Raw genomic sequence first — 7,642 nt, 5'->3', positions numbered from 1 at the left:
TTCGAAAAGGTCGTACCCTAACTTACTGTGTTTCGATTTTCACGATGAATCTAAATACGCGAGTCTTTTTTCAAACCTAAACTTTAAATGATCTCGAGAATTAAGAAAAGATCGTGTCCTAACTTACTGGGCATGATCCTTTTTTAATCCGAGATAGCTAAATATCTTTTAAATAAGTAAATTTTCGGCATTTATTCTCGTATCGGGAATTCGAAACGTTGTGTCCTAATGCATTGGATATGACACGTCGTTTTCTCGAGATGAAGATTTTTCTAAGAAATAATAAAGTCAATATTCAATGTTTAGAATTTTGAGAAATTGTGCCTTAACGTATTGGGTTGCGATTTCTTCATCTGACTTAAACAATTGAATATCCTTTTAAACTTTATTGCACTAGTTTTTTTGGACAAGCTCATTTTTTGAGAAGGTGAAATATCATGGCCTAACTCATTGGGTGTGACATTTTCTCTTTCCGAAATGAGAAAGTCTTAATGAGTAATTTGATTTATACAAACGTTTCAATAAAAGATCGTATTTTAAAATTCTTCAAAGTTTTCAATTTTCGACATTAAAACATTAACTAATCAACTAGGTACCAATTTTTGGGCGTTACGAGGGTGCTAATCCTTCCTCGTACATAACCGACTCTCGAACCCGTTTTTTCTGAATTTCGTAGGCCAAACTCGCTGTTTTAATAAAATTAAATCGTTTATTAAAAAACAACCACTTTTCAAGGTGATCCGATCACACCTTATCAAAAAGGATTGGTGGCGACTCTCACATTCGATTTCATCTTTCAAAACCCAAGTCGACCCCGTTTTATCAAAAAATAGTGTCAACAAAACTTAAATAATTTTATACCTTTCCCCAACTTTTTATTGATATAGGAAAATAGGAAGTGTACGTATAGTCCATAAGCGTCTCCTTCATATATACGATCCATCATGGAATAGATGCTTCATGAAAGAACATAAAGCAAGTTAAAACATTGGAGCAAGTTATGAAATTTTGGCAGATTAATGACTTGCCACGGGAATATAGAACTGAATACAAAATTAATATTGATACATTAATTAGTTGGGGGTTTTTTAATACAAACTTTTGAAAAGTTTGTCATTGGTAGGACAATTACTGGGAGAAGAACGGATCTAATTTGTAGGCTAAATGAGCGTTCTTGGTGACAAACTTTACTAATTGAAGGGCTAAGAGTTTGACAGATGTTAGAATACTATACACCCTTCCTACTACTTGCATTGCCATGGAAAAGGATTGGATAAAGGGAATAGAATGGTCTCATGTTGAACCTAAATACAAAATTTCATAAGACTTAAAATGGTCTCATTTTCATTTCCTCCTTTTCTCTAACATCGGTCAAAATCTTAGCCCTTATGAAAAGGAGATGATAAAATTTCATAAGATTTTCCTATAGGAGATGACCAAATTTCATAATATTCCATGATCCAATCACCCATGCACCAATGATGCATACTCAAAATCTATACACACTTCCTATATATTTTCCTATATCAAGGAGACACTTATGTTGACTTCAAATTCATCATAACACCTATGTTGACCTATTTTCCTATTTATTTCATGAAAGATGGGTTATTTAAAATTCAACATAAGTGTCTCCTTGATATAGGAAAATATATATAGAATTTGAGTATGCATCATTGGTGCATCATGGGTGATTGGCATCATGGAATATTATGACATAGTACCTTGGGTGATTGGCAATTTGGTGTTGTGGGATTAAATAATGACTACAGAAAAACAAGAAAAAGCAGAGAAACCACCCTCGAATTAGCAAAATAAATTTAAAATATTTTATAAGAAAATTATTTCTTTGCCTTCTAATTCTAATTCATTATATAATGGTAATTTTGTATTAATATGTTGAATTATGTTAATTAACTGTATAATTAATAATATCGTCTCAAATTTGTCTAAACTCAACAAAGACAAAGTTACATATTTAGTCAAGCCTCTTCAAAAATCGAAAAAAAACTTTAAAAACATGAGACCTGAGACAATTATATAAGGTGTTGACCAAGTTTATACTAACATTTTGAAAAAAATCTCCCGAGCCCTCATACTAGACCTGTCCATGGGCCGAGCGGCCCGACCCGGCCAGGTGGTCCGCCCGAAATATGGGAGGGTTTGGGTAAAAATATAAGCCCGAAATATGGGCTTGGGTAAAAAAACGAGGCCCGTTTAAAAAATGGGCTAGACTCGGGCTCAATTTTTTTGGCTTGAACCCGGCCCAAATATAATAAATATATATTTTTATTTTTGTTTTTTAATTTTAAAATACTTTAAAAATATATATTTTTATTTTTTATTTTTAAAATATTTTTTTTGTGTTTATTAAAAACCGGGCCGGGCCGAGCTTATTATTTTTTACCGGGCCGGGCCTAAGAGTCGGGCCAAAATTTTTTCCGGGCCGGGCCATGGACAGGTCTACCTCATACTAAAGTCTCTGTGCCCTAAACTTTCATTTAATAATATTAATATTATATGCTTTTGTTTTCTATGATAATTATTTACATATTTTAATTATATTATCTTTTTCTTTAACATTGATACATTAATTCCTTCTAAAGTTAACACACCAATTAAATTTCAAAATCTTATCTCTTCAATTACCTTTTCATGTCTCCTCGTTGATCGACAAACTTTACTAATTAAAGGGCTAAGATTAAGAAAAGGACCATTTTATACCTTCCCACAACTTTTATTGGGGGTAGGAAATAGGAAGTCATGTGTATAATCCTCACAACTTTTTATATATAAATGGGTTTTTTTTTCTCTCAAGTTAAAAATATGTAGATTAATTAGTTAAAAATAGGAAGTGTGTATAGTCCTCTCAACTTTTTATATATTTTTAGATTGAGAGGAAAAAAAACCCATTTATATATAAAAAGTTATGAGGACTATACTGGTTGGTGAGACGGAGAGCTCTATAGATACCCAGTTGGGGTCTTACAATTTTAACAGAAACCCCATTTAGCCTAGGTTGAACCAAGAAAATATGAAGGGCCACAACAGTAGTCCATCATCATCGTCATCATCACCAGAGATGGATTTTATTGTGAATGAAACCATTAAATATAGGGGGAAACCTTTGGTTCTGATAACCCTATTTATCATGGCCGCGGTTTTAATCATATGCAGCTTCAGGTATATCAGACGTCGTATACATGGTAATAACGTCGATGGCAATGGCAATGGAAATGCCCCGGCGATCGAGCTGTCTGCTCTATCCGTCTAACTTCTCGGTAAGGTTTTTTTTTTCCTCTCAAGTTAAAAATATGTAGATTAATTATTTAAAACCACTGTTAACCTTTGAGTACATGGTGAAGAGGTGGTAAGACTCGTAATATGAGGAGGAGGTGACAGAGGTGGAGACTTGCAGTTTGCGTAGCATGGGGTGGAGGTAGTGAGGGTGTATGTAGGAAGGTGGCCGGGTGGTGCGATGTCACATGTTGCCCGGAGGACGGTGGATGTGAGGGAGATCGAAGAGATGGCGAGGGAGAGTACGAGGGTGGATGTATGTAGGAAGGGATCCGGGTGGTGCAAAGTCACTTAGATACTCATATCTAACACTCGGGTTCAACAAGTATTTTAAGTATAGGAGGAAACTATGCGATGCGGTATGATCCTCCATATATATACCCGTACGGTTGTAGTAAATATTGGTCATCTTGTTTGACAGTGAACACATTTGTTAGCAGTATCTGTTAGATACTATATATATTTGTTACTCACTAAGATGAGTAGCTTAATTTTCTTGAGCAGGTTGTTCTTTCATGAAGCATCTATTCCATGATGGACCATATCAAGGAGACACTTATGTAGTATGGTTTGAACTTCATTACATTGAATTATTTCAATGGATTTTTTAATTCCAGCGTGTTTATTTTGAGTACCATGTATTTTCTCTATCACCACGTTTGTATTTGGGATGGATTTTTATGAGACAAGTTGTTGAAATAATTTACTATTTTAAATTGATTCTTATGTGATTCGGATTAGTAATTATTAGGAATATATTTGGAAATTTATTATGTTATATAGTAGCGAGGGAAAAGATTACATGAAACAATGACGCCATGTCATCTGTATTCCATTTTTAATAGTTTTATGTCATATCATCATTTTCACTCTGAACAAAATCAAATTCAAACTAAAATCTTAAAATTCAGGATGAATTTACTGACGTGGGATAAAATTATTAGGAATAAATAATATCCTTATTTCATACAATTCTTTCTTGATTGATGTGTTAAAAACATATTTTTTTTACAGGTTGGAGCACTAAATATTATTAAAAAGGGTAAACTATCCAAATAGTCATTTTTGTTTGTCTGAAGTTACAGTTTAATCACTTATGTTTGAAATGTTATGTTTTAGCCACTTACATTATCGTTTTGTTATAAAATGATCATTCTACTATTAAGATCTGTTACCTCCCAAACGTGGTAGTTAAAATGGGAAAAAAACACCCAAATGTTGCTTCTTTTTAAATTGAAAAAAAAAGGTTTTAGAGCAAAATTTTGAATTCTATTTTCATAAAAAAATTAACTTTTCTCATCCTAGTTGAACATTCATGTTAGCATTTAAAACTCATTTTAATTGCCACGTCGGACTGATTTTTGAGAGATAATAGATCTTAACGACAGAGTGACCATTTTGTAACAAAACGATAACGTAAGTGACTAAAACGAAACATTTTAAACATGAGTAACTAAAATACAACTTGAGACAAACAAAAGTGACTATTTTAATTGTTTACCATATTAAATTTTTTTTCTAGAATAGCATTTTTTTATTTTGCTTTATATATTCAGTTTTACTTTTCTTTTGATTTAAATTAGATAAAGTATTAATCTTGACATCTATATTCTTTTATTGAATTATTGCCATCGCAACTTAACGTATTTAATATTATCATAAAAATATTTTTATTTATATAATTTTCAAATAAAACAATTAAAAATATTATTTAAAAATTAAACCCAAGATTTATAAAATAATATAAAATATTATTGAGATTGAACTAGATATTATGATAAATTAAAAATTTTCCCAATATTGAGAAACTTCATTTTTCGTGTTTTAAATTTATGTTTATCTATGAGGTCTCCTTATTTTTATAATGTCATTAGTTAGTTTGTTAGTTAATATTATTAATTATTTCAATAAAAGTTAATCAATATTTTAAACATTATTTTTATTGTTATATTACTACCAAGTGACTTTTTTAACTTCAAAATGTCACACCATAACTTTTAATATAAGAAACTTAATATGGTAGTAACAATTGGACCTATAAATTATTAAATCCGACAAATAAAGAGACTAAATTCTTAGAAATAAATATAAAAGAACTAAATTTCAAATGTACAACGTGTATAGAACTTAGAGTATATTTTTATTTTATAATTTAACAAAAATAAATAATGAAGCCAACAAGTGGGCTGAAAACTACATAAAAAAATATGGAAAAATTAAATTTATTAAATTATATAATATGATTTTGTTTTAATTTTTTAGTTATAGTATGAATTTTTTGTCAACTTTTATTAAATTGAAACACTTCAAATATAGATGTACTAATGTGTTTGAGAAGATTAAAAACAGATTAATCTTTTTATTTTTATTTACTTAAAATTGGTTTTTCTATTTTTCGATTTGTTATTTTCAGTCAAGATGTGATGATGTTGTCATCAATCTTGAGTTAATGTTAAGTTAATTTGTAATACTAATTCAATCAATAATATTATCAATATATACAACTGTTAGAAGTAATAAAGTGTGCATAATAAAAATAAAAGTACAGAATATTTTAAGATAAACATTTGGTTGATTAGTAAAATTAAGATGCAAACATAGTGGGTTAAAATCCCAATTACGCCTTGCCAAACAAAGTGCTTCTTGAAATTGCCAAGCAGATGCCTGGAACTGCTAGCAAGTTACGTCGATTGTTAGAAATCTAAACACCCATATATGGAGCAAATTCTTAGTGCAGTTGTTAGCATCATCAAGCATTCTATGCAGAATTCTGTTGCGTTGGAAGCGGTTGCTTAACAACTTGGAATGTGGTGCCTGCTGAATGCATCGGGAGAACATGTAGCAACTAATGAAAGAGAGAGATTCTTACTTCATGAGACTCTTACAAACTAGAACAGAAATCATAGATGGTGGTATGAAGGTGTTGGATAAGATAAATGCACATGCAGTATTTCTGGATTGAACATGGTAAAAACCCAAACAAGAGTGTTTTCTAAGTAAGATATGAAGGGTATGTTGATGTCTGCAAGAGAAAGAGAGTATTGCCATCTTCTTTTCCATCCGAATTGTGTTGGGGTTGTGTTTCTTACTCATATTTGGAAATTTGGTTTCTCACCTTTCATGGATTTGAGCATTGCCATACTGAACAATGAAACCACTATGACCATTTCCAAAAACAGGGTTAAGTCATCTTTTATGCCTGACTTATGGAAGCTCAAGGAGATAGTTGCTTCTGGCGTTGTCCTCGATACCTGCCTTGCTTGCATGACTGTTGTCTCACGCACTTGGCGACGTTTTGTGATTAGACATGATCTATGTAAGCATCTGTCCCTCCAAATGTTTCCCCAGTTATCTAGAGTTGATCATGTCAACAAGCTAGGTGGCAGTACAAAAGGTCATGCCAGAGTTGGATCTAGCAATATCATGGAGTGGGAAGCTTTGGAGAGGGAGCATAGAGCTTATGCCTTTTTAGTTCGATGTTGTTTGTCAACTACTGCTGGGGATTGCTTCTAGCACTGATAATTATCCATAGGAAAACATATGTAATACTTTGGAACCAAGAGATAGAGTGGCTCGGACAGCTTCATACTGGTCTAGTAAAGGACAAAGGAATCCCGTCGTGCCTGAAACATTGACATATAGATTGATTGCTGATTTGTATGTTGTTACAGAGATCAAGATAAGACCTTTCCAGGCTTACTTCCAGTTTGGTTCCCTTATATATTCAGCGAAATCTGTGAGATTTCGCATGGGCCATATCAAGGATGCGGATGAGTCATGCCAGGATTCTGATACTGACAGGTTTGCATGGACTCACACCTCACTAGAGTTTGAAATGGCTCAGGAAAACCGCTTACAAACTTTCAAGCTTCCAGAGCCATGCCAGGATTCTGGTACTGACAGGTTAATTCAGTTAACTTTCAAAACAAATGAATATTATCAATGTATTTTTTTGATATAAAATTTCACCTGGAAACTGGATTGAGCCCATAAAGAGAGTGGAAGCGGAATTTCAACAATCTAATAATTTTTTTGCATGATTTGTTTTTTGCTCTATTTGATTTGTGTTTCTTCTTTGCCCTGATCGGTTACTCAGAATGTGAGTACTTCAAACAAACCTTGGGCTCACATGCTCGGCTCCCAACACATTATTCCCTGCATTATTTCTTTGACAAAACTAATGAATTTTTCAGAAGATTTGTAAATTGCTTTTATCTGTCATCTCCTTTTGTTCTTTCATTTTAATATATTTTGCATTGGGATCTCCATTTATCTCCAAAACAGAAACACAAATTCATATTCCAACTTTATTTTCTAAACTGGATAGCCTAACCATACATAACAA

At 32.3% G+C, this 7,642-nt stretch overlaps 1 pseudogene; it reads left to right on the top strand.

Moving 5' to 3' along the window:
- Window positions 1-5,839: 5,839 nt before the first annotated feature.
- LOC107907631 (F-box protein At4g00755-like) lies at window positions 5,840-7,258 on the top strand (annotated as a pseudogene).
- The last annotated feature ends 384 nt before the right edge of the window (window positions 7,259-7,642 follow it).

Source organism: Gossypium hirsutum, chromosome D02, assembly GCF_007990345.1.
Source record: "Gossypium hirsutum isolate 1008001.06 chromosome D02, Gossypium_hirsutum_v2.1, whole genome shotgun sequence".
NCBI classification, from domain to species: Eukaryota; Viridiplantae; Streptophyta; class Magnoliopsida; order Malvales; family Malvaceae; genus Gossypium; species Gossypium hirsutum.
The sequence above is the reverse complement of the archived record's forward strand: the minus strand, read 5'-3'. Positions and strand labels throughout refer to the sequence as shown.